General features: G+C 34.6%; 1 protein-coding gene across 2 annotated transcripts in view; it reads left to right on the top strand.

Annotated features, from left to right (window-relative positions):
* Positions 1-20,674, top strand: part of SNAP47 (synaptosome associated protein 47) — a 66,215-nt gene that overhangs the window by 30,054 nt on the left and 15,487 nt on the right. The window contains exon 5 of one of the 2 annotated variants that reach the window (XR_004233089.1): positions 17,677-17,846. The exons of the other annotated variant lie outside the window; for it this stretch is intronic. The gene's annotated coding sequence lies outside the window, so the exon portion shown is untranslated. The remainder of the gene's footprint in view (positions 1-17,676; positions 17,847-20,674) is intronic. 2 annotated transcript variants of the gene reach the window in all.

The following is a 20,674-nucleotide window of genomic DNA, read 5'->3' as shown; positions in this document are numbered from 1 at the left end:
CATTACAGGTTTTGTCAACCTAGAAAATTCATTTCAATAAATATTGTGTAAAATCATATGCAATTGCACTGCACTAAGAGATTAAAAAAAAAGGAGACAAGCCAATAGCCATCACTAAGAGTTCACAATATAGTAGGGGGAAGAAGAGGTATTTATAAATAACTATACTGAAAGAGTTTGGTAATTGCATAAGAGAGATCCAGACAGATAGGCTATGAAAGAGTTAAAAAGGGTTAGATGATTGGGGGGGAAGGATGAGAGGTGGGAAAGAGAGGACAAAAGGAAGTTTCTGGAAGTCAGAGACTGTAGTTTAGCTGGGGAACTTAAAGAAAGGAAAAGATTTACACAGGTGAGATGGAGGATGAGGATAGGGAAATGGACATGATATTTATGATGACTGGAATGGGCAGAATGAGAACAGAGAGTGTATGAATAGGCAATTTATCTGGAATGTAGAATAGCTAAAGGGAAATATGATGTAACAGGACTGGAAACTTATGGAAGACCTTTATTATCAGTTGTTTTTTATGTGGTGTATCCTAGGAAAACACTGAAGGCTTTTGAATAGGAGAACCAAAGAAAATTAATCAGGCATTGGAAGGAAGAGTGGATTCAAGGAGAGGGTATGGCAGTTAAGAGTATGCTAATAGTGTCCAACACTTAGTTGTGTTACCATGATTTTCAGTAGTTTCTAAAAGTATACTGAATTGTTTTGTGTTTTATTATATTTGCATGCATTGTGTTTTCAACTTTCGATATTTGGAGATATTTGAAACTTTTGTTTCAGGCTAATTTCTTGTAGATTGTGGGTCTAATTTGGTTTATCCTAATTTAAAAAACAGTAAAATATTTTCTCAAAGTGAACACATTCATGTTTTTATGAGTATAGTAGTTTAATATGGGCTTTGCGGTAGATTTGTATCTTAAAAGTGATCTTTGGATTAATGAATAACTCAGAGTTTTATTTAATGAAATTTAGGTTTCTAAAAATGTTAATCAATTACATGCACACTTTACAGTGATGCTGAAAACTTTATTTTAAAAATTTTTATTTATGTCATTTATTTTTGCATCATATTTATTTTTAGATTATCCTGCCTCTCCCAACCCCAAAAGCAATCAAGATATGTGTGTGTGTGTGTGTGTGTGTGAGAGAGAGAGAGAGAGAGAGACACACACACACACATGCACACACACACACACAAAAGGCTGCTAAGCTAAACTAACCAACACATCTACTGAGTGAAAATATGCAGCAACTTTCTACCCATTGTTGCTACTGGTTCTACTAAGAAGGGGTAGAGAGAATTATTTTATCTTTTAAGAAAATAAGCTGTTATAACATTCACAATGCAAATTTTAAATTTTGCATTTCTTCCATCATGCTTTATTTTTAAAGTTCAATAAAAAATTTGAGAGTGGGGCTTGAAGATTGATTCTATTAATTGATGCAGAATGTCCAGCAGACAGTTACCAAACTAAATTTCTAGAGGGCATCAGCTGCTAGTACTTAGAAATTTGTAGCCAGTCTTATATTTAGAAGAGTTGGATTTAATCTGAGTTATAAATGCAAACTGAATTGCATTTAATCTTTTGGTATTGTTTCTTGATTTGGCTCTTTTAGGAGACTAGCCTTTTGACATTCAAATGGTGAGTTGAAATAATTCTAATTTCTGCCTATGTTGGTTCCATTATAGCAGCATTTAAGTATTTATCAGTATCTTTTTGGATAATTGATGGTACCTCAGTGCTTCAGGAATGGCTGTTTGAGGCCTTTCTATTTCAGGAACACTTATCTAGAATTTCACCCAGTCAGGAGCAATGGTTCAGTGGTTAATGCTTGGAAAGCCTTGCCTGACTTAAGGGTGACGCAGGGAGAGGAGTTAACTGTCTCATTGCTCAGAACAGAGCTATTTCTGGCTTGCATTCTTTACCTGTTGCACAAGACTCTTACCACAAGGGGAATGCTAGTATTTAGTATTTATTCACCTACCTCTTGGCTCATTGGCTGTGTCTCTTTATTTACCAATTTAGATCTTATACTCCTTGACTGATAACATTATTCTTTACAATCTGTTTTGCTGTTGTTTATAAATGAGTACTTAAATGGTGCTATTTCATATGCTAATGCCCTGTACTGAGGCTGCAAATTTTGAAAAACAGTGATACTGGAAAACAATTTGAAATTTTGTTAAGAAAATGATTAAAAATGCCCATGCCCTTTGACCTAGAGATCGAACTGCTAGACTTATACCCCAAGGATGTGAAAGATAGAAGGAAAGATCTCATATACACAAAAATATTTATGGCAGTGCTTTTTATAGTAGCTAAGAACTGGAACATAGATGCCCTTTAAGTGGGGAATGGCTAAACAAATTGTGGTACATGGATATAATGAAATATTACTGCACTAAAAGAAATTACAAATATGAAAAAATACAAAAGAATGGGAGAGCTATATGAATTGACACAAATTGAAGAAAGCAAGGACTAGAAAAACAATATATGCAATAACTACATAATAATGTAAAAGGAAAGAATAACAACAAAATCTTGAACACTGTGTAATTATAATAGCCTGACTCCAAAGGAGAGAAATTGGATAGGGTATCCCTCCTTTCTTTGTAAATCTAGGGGACAATGAGTATGGAATGTTGCTTATACTGTCAGTCTTGGTTGATGTGTGGGTTAATTTTGTTGAACTGTTTTGTTTTTTTTTTTTTTCCCTTTTTGTATTTTTGTTATATTCTCTGGGAGTGGGGGAGGAATATATCTAAAAATGAAGGTAACATAAAAACAAAAGATATAAATAAAAATGAAATGCTACTTCAGAAATGTTATACTTTTGTCCCCTTTCCCTCCTGCATTGCAATAGCTTTTTTTTTATATGGGTCATTCATTTAGTATTAAGCACATATTGTCCTGCGTTGTTAGCATTTTGTGTTTATCTTTTTTTTCTCCAAAATTGGGACCATTTATTCCTTGAGTACAAAGAATATCTTTGTATTCCCCACAGTATCTTACTCAGAGTATAAGTATTCGATAAATATTTTTATCACCTGTATTGTTCTCATTTTTTTTTCTAGATAGAAATGGTGTAGAGGACCACAATTATCCCACTGTTATCCTTTTATATTTGATATTCTGCAGACTTTTACATTAGATTGTAACTGAATGTTCCAATTAGACTGTAAGCTTATCTTTTATAGACCTACTGAAAATGTTTGAGACAACTCCAAAGGCAAACAGTATGACAGGGATAACACATCTGGTCTTCATATGGTTTTAATTTCTTCTGTCTATTCTATGAGTTTGGAGATTCTGAGTATTCAGTGTGGTATCATCTCTGAGACTCAGCTGTTATGGAGCAGTGTTGAGTCCAAGCAGTTAGCAGCATTTCTTCCTATAATGATGTTCTGGTGCCAGGTCAGTGTATTTTTTTTTTTTTTTTTTTAAATTCTCAAGGACATGTTGGAACTTGTGGTGTGGTGAGTGGTGATCTTTCAGTTTATCAAGATAGCAAAAATTTATCAAGATGCTATAGCTTTGTAGCTGGTGGCAGTGTGTTGCAATTTCTACCATTTCATATGTTGCCATATTTTGTAGCATGATCCTTTGTATCATCATTGTCATTAACACTATCATCATATCAGTCTGATTCTTTTCATCTTTTTAATATTTTGATGAATATTTTGATATTAGATAGAACTAATCTTAATACAAATCTCCATCCATTCTTTTATATTGACTTTATGAGGTTTATTACAAAGTTGACTAATATAACTTCTTGTAGGATATCTCATTCTTTAGAGCCTCACCTTTATGCTATTTCATCATCGTTTTGATCTTCTCTGTTAGAGCTCTTCATTTTAAAAGCCTTGAATTCTCATCATAAATCCCTCTATCTGTTGTTTTGATTATTGTTACATTTTATGTTATCATTTTTCTTAAACATTTTATTGTTAAAAATAGGTTGAAACTTTTAAAAAGACATTAATTTATTAGTAGGCAGCAGTGATGTATAATCCACTCTGTATATTCAGTTCACTGAAATACTAGGTATTCTAAATAGTCTTTTATTTTCAATGATAATACTAGAGCATAAAGCTATAGAATTGGAAAGGATTTTAGAAATCTCCCGTGGCTTCCCCAACCTGAATCCTCTTTGGTAATCTCCCCCATTAAATTGCTGAACTTTTTGAGGATGAGGGCTGTCTTTTGCCTCTTTGTATCCCTACTGTTTAACACAATGCCTGGCACAAAGTAAGTGCTTAATAAGTGTTTATTGATGGACTGACTGGTATTAGTATTTTGCTGCTCATTTGTATAGCACTTTACCTACAGTACCTCATTTGAGCCTCCTGATCTCATGAGGTAGTTAGTTTCAAAGTGGTTTAAGTGTCTTGCTAGTAAATCTCACTTATTTAAGGTGAGGTCTCAGCTCTTCCTGTTTCTTGAGTTCAGTGTTCTTTTTATACTTAATGATTATCATTCACCTTCTGATCAGACACTTTTAGAGACAGGGAAGTCAGTCATATGAGCTATTCATTTAATTGTGGTAGAGCTCTGTTGTAAGTCTTCCCTTTATATTGATCTGAAATCTGCCTTGCCTTTGTTTTTCCTTTTTTTTTCTCCTTCTAATTCTGTCCTCTAAATTAAAGTAGAACCAAATCTAAATGTGACAGCTTTTCACATTTTATGGAATATTTGATCCTATTGCTGTCAAATAAGTGATAGCATAATTGAACCAAGAACAACTGAAATAGGCCATGATGTCCTAAAAATCTATATGAAAGGGAAATAGATGTTATGACCTTAAAGGTTTGTTATTTTTGTGTTCAGAATTAGCTGGAGAAGTCAATTCATTTATGGGAATCCTGAAGGCTATAATGCTCATTCAACCACCTGGAGCATATAGAGGGGACTACTAGCTAGTCACAAGTGAAAATTTTCACTATACATAAAATTCCCCAGATGAGTTGAATCATCCAAGTGAAGATGTCTTATACTTGCTGTTTGTCATATAGTAGAATGGAAATACAGAAAATTAAATGAGAAGGAAAACATAGTTGTTTGAAACAATTTAAGTTTTGTGGAGTTGTGTTTACCCCGCCTCTAAGAGATCTGTCTTCCTGGTCATTCTTTGGCTAGATTTACTATAGTCTTATAATTCAAAAGGTTGGCAGATTATAATAGAGTGACTATAATAAAGTTATACAACAGCTGTGAGATTTCTCATATTTGGCTTCTAGATTGGTGTGTGTGTATTTGTATGTGTGGGTGTGTGTGGGTTTTGGGATCTGGAGAAGGGATTTTTGGTGGTGTTATTTTTCCATCTTTAGAGTTGGAAGAGAATTCTCAAGAGTTTATCAGATCCAATTCCTATTTGAAACATGGCTCTCTTTTACAGTATTCCTGACAAGTAGTTGTCCTGGCTGTACTTTGATATCTCTAGTGTCAATGAACTTTCTTTAGGCCTTATCCTGTTTTTTGGACAGCTCCAATTGTTAGAAAGTTCTCTCTCTCTCTCTTTCTCTCTCTCTCTCTCTCTCTCTCTCTCTCTCTCTCTCTCTCTCTCTCTCTCTGTGTGTGTGTGTGTGTGAGCAAGCAAGAGAGTACCAAAATCTGCTACTCTATAATTTCTAGCATGTTGGCCTGTTCTGCCTTTTGGGACCAAAAAACATTTAGCCTTAACCATCACTGAAACATCTCTATTCCCGAATAAAACAGTGTTGGTTCTTAAAGCCTATTTTCATGTGAAGAGCTTATCTTTTTCTGACTCTCTAGGTTGCTTTCTTCTGAGTTTGTTTCAGTTTGTCATTGACTCTTCAGAAATTTATGTAACAGGTAGAAATGAGAATAATATTCCATATGCTGACTGGAAAAGAGTGAAAAAGTATTATAAACTCACTCTTATGACACTACCATTCTTAGAGTTAATTAGCTTTTTTTTTTTTTTTTTTTTTTTTTTTTTAGAGCTACCAGGCCACATTGATGATTTTTTCACATAGTTTTGTCTAGCCATATTTCAACTTGTTTACATTTTTGGAGTTGATTTTTTTAAACCTAAGTACAAGACTACATCTAACCCTATTAGATGTCACCTTTGGTTAACCTGTCCATGTAGTCTTAATTTGGAATTCTGTCATTTAGTATATTAGTGTTACCTCCCACCTTAATGCTGTCTATAAAGTCAATAAGCATGCTATCTGTCTTTAGCCTAGTACTAAAAAAAAAAAGTTGACCACAAGGGGATTGAAAGCAGAGCCATGTGGGACCTTAATACAGATCTCCTTCCTCCTTGAACATACTCTGTTAATCAGAATTCTTTAGGTTTGGATTTTTGACTGTTTCTTAATTTACTTAATCAGATTGTATTCATTCTACATTATTTCCTCCATCTTTTTCACTAAGATGTCATGACACATTGTCACTGCTTCGCTGAAATTTCAGATATTTACATTTATAGCATCTCTACATGTCTCAACCTAAGAGTCCTGTCAAAAAAAGGAAATATTTGACATGTATTAATAAATTCATGATGGTTCTTAATACCACTTCTTTTTCTTAAATGGTTAGAAACACACACACACACACGTATATAATATCTTGTAAAATTTCCCCACGAAATTTATAAGGCTAAAATTTATTCTTTCAAAAATAAGCATAACTGTAGCCCTTCTCTAATCTTGTAGTACCTTCCCATTATTCTTCAGAGATCCTGGACAATGATTTTATAGTGACAGTTGAAAATTCTTTTGGTATCTTGGCATATAATATCTCATAGAATGAGAATTCTATGAATTCTCATAAATTGAATTTAATTAGTCAGGTGGGTTTTTTTTTTTTTAAACTAACAATGATAATTAGATTTCAGAGCATCATAGATCTAGAGCTAGAAAGGATCTCAAACTCTTCTAGTCTAGCCTCCTCATTTTATAGATGAACAAACAGCCACAGAAAGTAGTTGAGAAATTCAGCTTTCTTTCTGTCATCTGTTATTATCACATCCTTCAACCTGCCTTCTTGTGCTTTTTTCCTTTTCCTCTTGGCCCTATTATAATTTAAACACTTTTGTTTGTTTGTTTTTTGCAAATAACAGCCCATTCTGAACTTGCACCTTCTTAATTCTATTCTTACAGATTCTATTGCATATATAAAGTATATGTATAACTACAACATGATTCTGACTTGGCATTATTAAAATCAGGTGGAGGAAGGAGGCTAGAGACCCAATTTCTTTCTTTCTTTTTTTTCTTTGTAATAGCTTTTCATTTTTCAAAATACATGGAAAAATAGTTTTCAACATTCACCCTTGCAAAACCTTGTGTTCCAAATTTTTCTCCTTCCCTTCCAACTCTTCCCTCCCTTAAATAGCAAGTACTCCAATACAGGTTAAACATGTGCAGTTCTTCTAAATGTATTTCCACATTTATCTTGCTGTACAAGAAAAATCAGATCAAAAAGGAGAAAAAAATTAGAGGACAAAAAAAGCAAACAAACCACAAAAAAGGTGAAAATACAGAGTTGTGATTCACATTCAGTCCCTATAGACCTTTCTCTGGATGCAGATGACTCTCTCCATCATAAGACCATTGGAACTGGTCTGAATTGCCTTGTTGTTGAAGAGAGCCACATCCATCAGAATTGTTCATCACTTAATCTTGTTGCTACCATGTACAGTGATCTCCTGGTTCTGCTCATTTCACTTAGCATTATTTCATATAAGTCTTTCCAGGCCTTTCTGAAATCATTCTGCTGGTCATTTCTTAAAGAACAATAATATTCCATAACAAATGATATACCATAACTTATTCAGCCATTCTCCAACTGATGGGTATCTGCTCAGTTTCCAGTTTCTTGCCACTACAAAAAGGGCTGCCACAAACATTTTGGCACATGTGGGTTCTTGTCCCTTTTTTATGATTAGACCCCCAATTTCTTGTCCTTATTTGTCATTAGTTGTGTCAGTGTCATTAAGGACAGATCTTGTGTCAGACACTGTGCTAAGCACTGAGGATACAAGAAGCAAAAGACATTCTTTGCCCTCAGAGAATTCACGAGGCTTCCTGTGGAAGATGGGATTTTTAGGGGTAGCTAGGTGGTGCGGTGGATAGAACACTAGCCCTAGAGTAAAGAGGCCCTGAGTTCCAGCCTTAGACACATGATATTTAGTAGCTGTGTGACGTTGGACAAGTCACTTTACCCTGATTGTGCAAACCCCTTCCCCCCAAAACAACCAACCAAAAAAAAAAAAAAAAAAAAGGTGGGGTTTTGATTGGGACTTGAAGAAAGCCAAGGAAGGAAGCCAAGAGGTATGGAAAAGAAAAGGGAGAGTGTTCTAGGCATGGGGGACAGCGAGAACAAATGCTTGGAGCCAAAGATGGAATGTTCTATTTCAGGAATCAAAAAGTATGTGGTTAGGAGTAAGTTCTAAGAGGACTGGAGATAAATTGTGGACTTCTAATGCCAAACAGAATTTTATTTGTTCCTAGAGGGAATAGGGAGCCACTGACCTTTATTGGTAAGGGGAGGGAAGAGCAGGACATGAACTGGATCAATGTTTTAGGAAAATCACGTTAGTGGCTAAATGGAGGATGATTGGTGAGAGGAGAAACTTGAGGTAGATAGAACCATGAGCAGGCTTTTGCATCCCCCTCCTGGCAGATGGGCAAAGGCCTCCATCATTGTGGTGGCAAGATCAGAGCAGAGAAGGAAGCATGTTCAAGAGATGGTATGAAAGTGGAATAGACATGCCTTGGGTACAGGGCATGAGAGAGAAAGAAATCAATGATAATACCTAGGTTGGGACTACACAGGTCACTCCATTTTCTATGTATCTTTCCTCTTTAAAATGAGGGAGTAGAACTCAGTGGTTTCTAAGGATCTTTCCAGTTCTGATATTCTGAAAATTCATAAATTTAATGCTTCTTTAATTGGTTCTATTTCATTATATTTCCTTTGGGAGAAACTTAGCAGCAATCCAATTGATATTGTATTGGATTAGCCTTTCATCTCATGTAAAATTATTCTTCTAGATATTAGGGAAATCTAATACATTCTTTTTTGTAAATAGAAATTCAGTGCCTATCCACCAAAGCTCAATGCCCTTGAAAAGAAATCTTAGAACTTCATTTATGGTACTGAGGAGTATACGGAGAAAAATGTTGACATGTTAGGCCTGATGAGAGTTTGTCTCCCCAAATTTCTGTATTTAGAATAGTAGAAAATATTTAACCATTTATATTACATACACTATAGAAAACGTTTAACCATTTATATTACTCATGCAACCATTGTATGATGTACGAGGCAAATTTAGAATGACTTATTTGCATATGATGATCTATTTTGAATGCCTTAGTGGGCCGTGAGCAAATTATTTAGCACACTTTAAAAAATATTTTTAACATTTATTTTTAAAAATGTTTGAGTACTGGGGGGAGTTAGATAGTGCAGTGGATAAAGCATCAGCCCTGAAGTCAGGAGGAGCTGAGGTCAAATCTGACTTCACTTAACACTTCCTAGCTGTGTGACCCTGGGCAAGTCACTTAACCCCATTTGCCTCAGCAAAAAAAAAAATTGAGAACTGAATTTTCTTCCTTCCTCCTTTTCTCTCCCCCACCCATCAAGAAGGCAAGAAATAATATCAGTTTTACATGGGAAATCATGTATTATTTTTCAGTCTGTACTCAGACACCAACAGTTCTTTCTCTGGAAATAGATGGCATTTCAGAATTGCCTTGAATTATTGCATTGATCAGAATAGCAAAGTCATTCACAGTTGATCATCATTACAATGTTATTGTTACTGTGTACAATATTCTTTTGATTCTACTTACCTCAATTTGTATTAGTTTGTGTCTTCCCAGCTTTATCTAAAAGCATCCTGCTTATCCACAGTAGTATTCATCACAATCATATAACTCAGCTTGTTCAGTCATCTTCCAATCGATGGTCATCCTCTCAATTTCTAGCTCTTTGCCACCTCAGAAAGAGCTGCTGTAAATATTTTTGTACATATAGGCCTTTATCCTTTTATTTTGGATCTCTTTGGAATACAGAGCTATTGCTTTTTTAGGGCATCATTCTAAATTGCTTTCCAGAATGGTTGGATCAGTTTGCCACTCCAACAACAGTGAACTAATGTCCCAAGTTTTCCATATCCTTTACAACATTTGTAATTTCCTTTTTCTATCATATTGGTCAATCTGATAGGTTTGTAAGGTGATAACATTATAGTTGTTTTAATTTGCATTTCTCTAATCAGTAATGATTTAGAGCATTTTTTCATGTGATTAAGAGGATAACTTTGATTTCTTCTGAAAACTGTTCATATCCTTTGATTGTGAATAAATTCCAGAATGACTTGTATTATAAATTTAATTCATTTCCCAATATAGATGAGAAATGAGACCTTTAGCAGAGAAACTTGTAAAATTTTTTGTTTGTGTCCTGCTTTCCTTTTAATCTCAGCTGCATTGTTAGCCTTTTTTGTTTGTTTTTGTTTTGTTTTTTGTTATTGTGATCCTCTCTATGTCTTGTTTGGTCATAAATTCTTACCTCATCTATAGATGTAATGTAAAATTTTCCATGATCCTCTAATTTCTTATGATGTTACCCTTTTGTGTCTAAATCATGTACCCATTTTGGTCTTATCTTTGTAAATGGTGTGAGATGTTAGTTTATATCTAGTTTTTGCAAAACTGCTTTTCAGTTTTCCCTGTAATTTTTGTCAGATAATGAGTTCTTGTTGAAGAAGATGGTGGGGTTTTTGGGTTTATCAAACACTAGATTACTATGGTCATTTACTATTGTGTCTTATATACTTAATCTATTTCCCTTGTCTACTGTTTTATTTCTTAGCCAATACTAGATTGTTTTGATGATTACTGCTTCGTGATACAGTTTCAGATCTGGTACTGCTAGGCCACTTGTTCCTTCACATTATATTCTTGCCTTTTTGTTTTTCCCGATGAATTTTGTTTTTATTTTTTCTATCTCTATAAAACAATCTATGTGACATGGTACTGAATAAGTAGATTAATTTAGGTTGAATTGTCATTTTAAAATGTATATAGATTCAGCCTACCCATGAGCAGTTAATATTTCTCTGGTTGTTTAAATCTCTTTATTTATGTGTAAAGCATTTTGTAACTGTGTTCATATAGTTTCTGGGTTTGTATTGACAGGTATTCTCTCAAGTACTTCATATTATCTACATTTATTTTAAATGGAATTTCTCTTTATCTCTTTCTGCTGGGTTTTATTGGTAAGAGGTACAAATGCTGATGTTGTATTATGTGGGTTTACTTTATATCCTACAACTTTGCTAAAGTTGCTAATTTTTGGTTTTCTATTGTATTGTCTACAAAGAAAGATCATTTTGTTTCCTCATTGTCTATTGTAATTCCTTCAATTTCTTTTCCTTGTCCTGTTTTTATAGCTAAAATTTCTAGTACAGTAGTAATAATGGGCATTTTTGCTTCATCCCTGATCTCAGTGGGAAGGCTTCTATCTTATCCCTGTTACAAGTGATACTTACTGATGATTTTAGATTTTATCATTTAAAAAAGAAAGTTCTATTTATTCCTCTGTTCAGTCTGCTCACTAGTATTTTTAATAATGAATGTTGAATTTTGTCAAAAAAGATTTTTCTGTATATATTGAGATTATTGAATAATTTTTATTTTTATTATTCGTATGATCATTTATGTTGCTAGTTTTCATAAAATTGAATCAGCTCTGTATTTCATTTATAAATCCCACTTGGATCATCCTTTATAATCTTTGTCATATATTGCTGTAATTTCCATCTTAGTATTTTATTTAATTTTTTGCATTAATATTTATTAGGGAGATTGTTTTATAGTTTTTGTTCTTTATGGTTTAGATAGCAGTACCATATTTGTATCATAAAGGAATCTGGTTGGATGATTTCTTTGCCTATTTTTCTAAATAATTTATGTAGTGTTGGAATTAATTGTTTCTTAACTGTTTAGTGAAATCTACTTGTGAATCCATGTGATCTTAAGGATTTTTTCTTTAAGGGAGATTTTTTTGTGTGTGACTTAATCAATTTCTTTTTCCAAGGTAGGTTTATTTGCATATTCTATTTCCTTTTCTGTTTATCTGGGCAGTTTTATGTTTTTGTAAGCATTCATCTATTTCACTTAGATTGTTAAATTGGGCAAAATTGCTCCTAATAATTGCTTTGATTTCATCTTCATTGGTAGCATGTTCACCATTTTCATTTTTTGATACTGGAATTTGATTTTCTTTCTTTTAAAAAAACCAAATTAACCAACCTTTTTCTACTTTATTGATTTTTTTCTTTCATAAAACCAGTTCCTACTTTAATTAATATTAAGTAGTTTTTAATTTTAGTTTTTTGTTTTTACTTTAAAGTTTATCAATCTTTTGCTATAATTTTCAGGATTTCCAATTTATTTAATTGGGGATTTAAAATTTGTTCTTTTTGTAGGGTTTTGTTTTTTTTTTTTTAATTTCATGCCTAATTCACTGATCTGCTCTTTCTCAGTTTCATTGATTGTAAGCATTTTGGTTAATAGCTTTTTATTTACAAGTTATATCCATGGATAATTTTACAGCATTGACAATTGCCAAACCTTTTGTTGCAAATTTTCCTCTCCTTCCTCCCACCCCCTCCCCTAGATGGCAGGATGACCAATACATGTTTTGTAAGCATTTTGAAATAGAAATTTCCCCCTAAATACTACTTGGGTTGCAATCTGCAAATTTTGGTATGTTGTCTTATATTGTTATTTTGAAATTTATTTTTTGTGATTTATTCTTTGAATCACTCAATTTTTAGAATTATGTAGTTTGTAATTTTTAATCTGTGTTTTCATGTCTCTTTATTGAATACTTTTTATTCTATTATGATTTAAAAAGGATGCCTTTAATATTTCTGGCTTTTTGAATTTGTGTTTGAGGTTTTTATGTCCTCATCCACAATTGTTTTTTGTGAAGGTGCCATGGGTAGCTGAGAAAAAGATATACCCCGCTCATTTTCATTCAGTTTTCTCCAGAGGTTTATCATATGTAACTTTAATAAAATTCTGTTCATCTCTTTAACTTCTCATTTATATATTATGGTTAGATTTATCAAGTTCTGAGATAGGAAAGTTGAGGTCCTCCACTAGTATTGTTTAACTATTTCTTTCTATAATCTATAAGAATTTGTATGTTGGACCATTGTAATATTCTTCTCTAAAATATAATCTTCTCTGGGAGCAAATTTCTTAGGGGACTTCTGGAGGCAGCCTTAGTTTCAGTTCAGTGTAATCACCCCAAATGCATCCAGGTATTAAAGTCCAAATCCTTTATTGTATCCTTCAAAGTCTTACCTCCTTCACTTGGGGATTGGCTAGTTTTTCTTAGAGGCCTTCTGTAGTCTTGGTTCCTAGAGCTTAAGCTGCCTTTTCTGGCTTATGAATCTGCTCAGCTGAATCCTGGCTTCTGAATCTCCCAGAGTGAATCCTGGTTGAGGCTCCCAGCTTCTATATGCTCTCTTAAAGGTATGAATCTTGTAGAACTCTAGTAAGTACTAAGTACATAATCATTGTCTCTATCAATTCCAGTGACTTAGTACCTTGTAAGAATCCTAACAGACCATTTTACATGTTTGGGGTTGATATTACTTTATTATTTGTGGCAAAATGTAATTTCCCTGATTATCTCTTTCTAGAAGGTCTGTTTTTGCTTTTGCTTTATCTGAGATGTGACTGCTAGCCTTGGTTATTTTACCTTTGCTAAGGTGTAATAGATTCTGCTCCAGCCTTTTATTTTTATTCTTTATGTGTCTTCGTTTTAAATGTTTTTTTGTAAACAGCATATTATTGGATTCTAGTTCCTAATCAGTTCTGCCATCTGCTTCCATTTTATGGATGAGTTCATACCATTTGTATTTCCAGTTATGATTACTGTGTATTTGCCTCCATGCTATTTTTTCCCTATTTTTTCTTATTCTTCTTTCTCCGCTGCCCTCCTCAAAAGTCTGTTTTGCTCCTGACTATCGTCTGCCTTAATTTTTCCTTCCTTTTATCAGCTACCCCATTATGCTCATCCTTCCCTTCTCTTATCCCCTTTCCTCCCTAGATCCCTGTTGGGTAAGAGATTTTTATACCCAGCTGACTATGTATGTTATTCTCTTTTTGAAACACTTCTGATGAGAGTAAGGTTCAAGGATTGTCTACCAACTGCTCTGAAATTCCATTCCATGAATGAAATGAAAGCATTTTCTTCTTATATGAGATAATTTTCCCTATTTCTTTCTCTTCCCCCTGTCAGTGTATGCTGCTTCATTATACCATAGTCAACTCATATCTGTGCCTTCTTACCTATGTATGTCTTGTTAATAATGATACAAAAAAGTTCTTGGGACTTACCAGTTATTATATTCCCACATAGAAATGTAGTTTATACTTATTGAGTTCTTTATAATTTCTCTTTCATGTTTACCTTTTTATCCTTCTCTTGAGTCTTATATTAGCTGTAGTTTTCTATTCAGCTATAGTCTTTTGCTTGAAAGTCCTCTATTTCACTAAATATCTATTTTTGTCTCCTAAAGGATTATATTTATTTTTGCTGATTATAGTTCTAGTTCCTTTGCCTTCCAGAATATCATATTCTAAGTTCTCCTCCTCTTTTATGTGAAAAGCTTTTAAAATCTTGTATGATCCTGACTGGGGACCCATGATATTTAAATTCAAATTGCTTCTTTCTGGCTGCTTGCAATATTTTCTTCTTGACCTGGGAATATTGGAATGTGACTGTGATATTCCTGGGAGTTTTCATTTTGGAATCTCTTTTAGGAGGTGATCAGTGACTTTTTTCAACTTCTGTTTTATCCTTTGATTCTAGGATATCAGGAAATTTTCCTTCATAATTTTTTTGAAATATGATATCTATGGGTTGTTTTTGCGTGTGTGTGTGTGATCATGGCATTCATATAATCCAGTGATTATTAAATGATCTCAACTCAATCTATGTTTCAGGTGAGTTATTTTTACAAAGTCATTTCACTTTTATTTTTTTCATTCTTTTCATTGTATTTTCTTGTTTCTTTTGTCTCATAGAATCATTAGCTTCCATTTGCCCAGTTTTAGTTTTTATGGAATTACTTCCAAGAGCTTTTGTACTTCTTTTTCCATTTTTCTAATTTTCCTTTTAACATATAACCTGTAAATAAAAGGCTATTAAATAAAAAAAAATAATAATTTTCCTTTTAATAGTTCTTTTCAGTGAATTATTATACCTCCTATTCCATTTGGCCAGTTTTGCTTTTTAAGGAATATTTCTCTTCAGTGAATACTTGTGCCTCTTTTGTCATTTAGCCAATTTTATTTTAAGGTCTTATTTTCTTTTTCTTTTTAAATTTCCAATGATATTTTATTTTCCAAATATATGTAAAAATGATTTTCAACATTCATTTTTAAAAGACTGTGTTCCAGATATTTCTTCCTCCCTCCCACCTTACCCTCTCAAAATAGCTAGCAATCTGATAAAGGTGCAATTGTGTGTGTGTGTGTGTGTGTGTGTGTGTGTGTGTGTGTAATTCTTTTAAACATATTTTCCTATTTGTTATGCTGTGCAAGAAAAATCACACCAAAAGGGGAAAAAAACACAAAGAAAAAAGCAAACAAAAAAAAGGTGAAAATATATATTTCTATCCATATTCAGTCTCCATAGTTCTCTCACTAGATGTAGGTGGCATTTTCTAAGATATTATTTTCTTCAGTATTTTTTGTGACTCTTTTACCTAGCTGTTGACTCTCTCTTTATATTTTTTCTGCATCATTTCTCATTCTCCCCTTTACCCCTACTCCCAATATTTCCTCCCCTTCTTTTATTTTATTTTTAAAATCCTTTTTTTTTTTTTTTTTTTTTGTTTTTTAGTTTTTCCAGGAATTCTTGTTGGACTTTTGTTTAATTCACATTTTTCTATGAGACTTTGCTTTTAGCTGTTCTGACATTGATATCTTCTAAGTTTGTGTCTTGATCTTCTTTAATGCTGATAGTAGATTTTTGGGGTGTGGTCAGGCTTTGTTGTTGTTTGCTCTTTTTTCCAGCCTATTTCTTTATTTTTTAACTTTATCTTAAAGTTGGACTGTTTCCTCATGCTGTCCCATGCTTCTGCTGCTTTTTTGGTTTTGCTATTTTTAGAGCTAGTTCTGGGGATTTGAAAGGTTCTAGTGTTTCCAAGGTAGAATGATCCAAAGAAAGGTATTGTCATTGCTTTCTGGGCACAGACTCCTCTCTTTCCCCTAGAAGAAGCTGGTACTTCTCTCTGCCTTGGACCTTTGACCAAGGCTTCTACTCACCTGTTGCTGCAGCTATGCTGCTCTTGTAAGCTCCTGTGGTTGGCTACAAGTGCTATGCTGCTCTTCTCACAGAACTGTGTTAGAGGCAGTCTTGTACCCAGTGCCAGCAAAGGGGCTTCTTTAATCTGTCTGACCCGCGTGTCTGTCCCCTTTACCATTTTGGGGCCAAGAGCTCCCAAAGCTGCTACTGCCATTGTTGTGGCTGCCTCCAGGGTCTGCTGCTGGTGTTGCAATGGCCTACTCTGTGTTGATTCCCACCCAGTATCACAGACTTCTCCTGCTGACTTTGGAAGTTATTTTGAGCTGGAAAAATGTCTTACCTTGATCTGCCACTCCAGAATTCAGTGTGAGGCACTATTTTAAAGTTGTTTTGGGGGAAATGTTGGCAAGTTCAGCTTCCTATACTCCACCATTTTGGTTCTGCCTCTTGTTTAGGACTTGATGTAAATTAGAAACCTGTGCCAAAGGTCTGATTGATTTTACTAAGCTGGAAAAACTTTCAGTATGGGCCTATTGATGTTCTATGTGCTATTCATCTGAGGATTATGATGGAGAAATTGTTCACTGGATAGTTGACCTCCAGATTATGAAATTTTTTAGGCCTTAATATCTCATGGAGCCAGTCTATCAAATTGTAGAGGATTGTAATCTGATGTGATAGGAAGAGTATTTGATGACTGATTACATCTCAGTCTGCCTCAACTTTCCTTTTAGCCTTCCTGCCCTAGGGTGAGTTAGGTATAATTCTCATTAATTCTGTCTTGATAATGTCTTTTGCATCTCTCAACTCATAAGACCAGCATTCTAATTCATTCTAGTTCTTATCACCTTTTATTTATACTACTTCACTAGCAATTGGCCTCTCTGTTTCCAGGCTATCTCTCTTCAGTTCATCTACTTCATGGTTGGCAATTTGATATTCTTAAAGTTACAGATATGACCATGTTGTTTCCCAATCACTACTACTATCCGATCCCCAAGAAGCTTCAGTGGCTCCCTTTTGCTTTTAGCATAAAATGAAAATTCCATTTGCCTAAATGCCAAATGCCCTTCATAATCTGAGTCCATACTATCTTTCTAGATTTATTTGACATTTTACTTTGCTCATGCATATATCAACTCCAGCCACATTGCCCTGTTTTGTGAAATCATAGGATTTGAAAATTGGAAGGAATCTCAACAGCCATCTAAGCCAGTCAGATACAAAATGACAAATGGTCATTCCAGACAAGCCAGCCTAGCTAAAGCAGGAAAGAAGCCTGAGGGAGAGAGAGGAGGTAGCATATGTCAGGATAGTCAAATCATCATCACTGCCATCATCTTCCCTCAGATCCTGATGAAGACAGACCAGCATCCTGAACCCTTGGGAATAGCAGTCCTTGCGGCTCAGGGTCCTCAGACATCATATTGGGAAGTAAGATTACTCTGATCTAGTCATTACTCCTGCAGATGCTGTAGCCACAGTTACCAAAGACCCAGAAAAGCAAGTTCTACTTCAAGGTATTTTATCAAAAGCTTTTACTAAAATTGAAGATATATCTGTATGTGTGTGTATATATAGTGTGTGTATACACACACACACACACACACACACAGAGAGAGACACACACACTTACATATGTATGTACACAAGCAGAAAGAGAGCATTTCTACTAATTTAGTAATCCTGTTTAAAAAATAAATGTAATTAGGCATGTTCTTCATTAAACCATGCTGGCTCTTTGTAATCATTACTGCCCTTTCTAGATGTTTCATTATCTCATTAAAGATCTATTCCAGAAGTTCCTTTCAAATCATACTACTGGTCTGTAGTATGCAGAGCCCTCTTTTCTCTTGGTTCAAATTGGGTCTTTTGTCTTTCACTAATTTTTGTGGTCCTACTGTTGTTTTCACAGTTTTTCTGATATTACTGATGACAGTGACTCGGCATTAGAACTGCTAATTTCTTTCCATATCCAAGGATATAGTTCATCTGGGCCAAGTGACTTGAATTCATCTAAGGCAACTAGATCTTCTGTTGTTATCTCCTTACTTATCTTGGAATCGGTTCTTTTTTTAAACTCATTTTTGTTTTCCAATGAAATTTACAGTGAATTTCCAATGAAAAAGTCTTAGATCTTAATAAAGAAACCAGAAATAGGGATGCAGCTAGGTGGTTCAGTGGATGAAGCACCAGCCCTAAAGTCAGGAGGACCTGAATTCAAATCTGGCCTCAGACACTTAACATTTCCTACCTGGTTGACCCTGGGCAAGTCATTTAACCCCAATTGCTTCAGGGAAAAAGAAAAAGAAAGAAAGAAAAAGAAAGCAGAAGTAGCAGAGTTCATTCTTCCTTGTGCACATGATAGATCATGTCTCCTCTACCTCCATGCATTTGAACTTGCTCTCCCCTTGGCTGAGCTCACTTTTCTCACCTTCTACTTTTGGAATCCTTATTTACCTTTAAGGATTAGAGCAAAAGCCACTTCTAACTTTTCAGATATTAAGTGTCCTCTTTCCCCTTTTTGCAAAATAGCTTGTATTTTTATATGCACAGGTAAATATATATATATGTTGTGTGTGTCTGTGAATGTATCTTATTCACATAATACACAGTAGATCTTATAAGTGTTGCTTGAAATGATTTGAACTGCAACTTCGGGGTCCTCAAACTACGCCCGCAGGCCAGATGAAGCAGCTGAGAACATTTATCCCCCTCACCCAGGGCTATGAAGTTTCTTTATTTAAAGGCCCACAAAACAAAGTTTTTGTTTTTACTATAGTCTGGCCCTCCAACAGTCTGAGGGACAGTGAACTGGCCCCCTATTTAAAAAGTTTGAGGACCCCTGCTCTAGATCCTTTGAAGAAGTTGTAATTAGTGGCAGTGAGAGGCTTAATAGTTAACAGTGGTAGAGTTACTCTTATTTAAGCAAAATAGAATACAGCTATCCATCCCTTCCACATCATCAGGGTGGGAGGGATGCAGGGGAGGGGACAAAGGGGTAGGTGAGGTTATGGGTGTGATGCCCCCTAGCGATCTGGAATATCCAAGCAAAACTTTTTGGCCCTAGCTTTGTATCAAAAAAGTCTGATTTTTTTTTTTTTTAAATGGGGTGTTATAGTACTTTATTGTAAAATTTGGGTTAAGTATTTAACCATAGGCTCTGTCATTTGCTGGCCTTCCCGTGTCATCTGGGACTTCTGTAGAACTCCCCAAAATTCCCACTTGATTTCTTATGCCAATTTGCGATAAAAAAAAAATCACAGTGGAGAACGTTGCAATGTGCAAGGAATAATTGTAAGTCTCATTCAAATGGGAATTAGTCCTGTGGCCATTTTCTGTCCTTATGCTTTTAGAAAACTTATTCAAATCTGCATAGGCAGGACTTCTCTGAGCCATTTTGCAAAGGGGCAACCTTTAGTTTCTCAATACCACTTACTTCATTGTCACTGTCATTTCAGTAATTAACTTGTTTCATTTTGTCTGCCAATAATTGGTAGTTTCTGAGAGGAGCACATTTACGTGTACTAGGTATTATTTTAGCAGTTTAAGGGAGTTTCTTCTAATGTCATCTTATAAATTTATTTGTTTCATACTGAAAAGCCTCTAGTTGGTTTGTTTTTCTTTTGATAAATCTGCTTATTGTTAAGCTTCATGAGTGACCACTAACCCCAGCTGGTATTCTCTTAGCTTGTTATCCTTGCTTTTAGGTATAAAATGTAGTTAGGCAGTCTATATATGGGTGGCTTACAAAGAATGAAATAGAAAGTATATGTACAGGCCTTTGGTGGTGGTCTTTGTTTGCTGAATATGATTAATTATAATATAGCATGTTCTTTACAGTCTCCAGAGGTTTTGCTGTGATGAAAGCCAAAAATTTTTCCTTTCCTTCACTACAGGATATTAATGGCCCCAACTGGTAGAACTATTCTAAGTTGCAGACAGCTTGATTTATCTAAGTTCTGTCTGTTCAGCAATTCTTTATTGTAAGAGAAGTTTGCTGTTTCTTTTTCAGGATCAACTTAATAATCAAATGAGCCGTACTTGTAATGTGTAGTGGCTACTTATGGGCAGGCCCCCAAAGTTAGAACTTGTGTCTTGAGGTGGCAAGGAACATAAACTTGTCTAGAAATACCAACGTGCTAGTGAGCAGTTGTTCAGAGGAGACTCCTTCAGAAGTACGGGAAGCTTTTCTACTTTGTTACAATTGAGTAAAATGAAGCTCAGTTGAGAAGTGAGCTTCCGAGGGTCTCTTTTGGTGACACATCTTGGAATACAGCCCAGGGTGTCTGATTCCTAGGCTAGCATCATGAACATGCAGAGGAGAAGATGCTGAGATGAAACTTTT

The sequence above is a fragment of the Sarcophilus harrisii genome, chromosome 1 (assembly GCF_902635505.1).
Source record: "Sarcophilus harrisii chromosome 1, mSarHar1.11, whole genome shotgun sequence".
Classification (NCBI taxonomy): domain Eukaryota; kingdom Metazoa; phylum Chordata; class Mammalia; order Dasyuromorphia; family Dasyuridae; genus Sarcophilus; species Sarcophilus harrisii.
The sequence above is the reverse complement of the archived record's forward strand: the minus strand, read 5'-3'. Positions and strand labels throughout refer to the sequence as shown.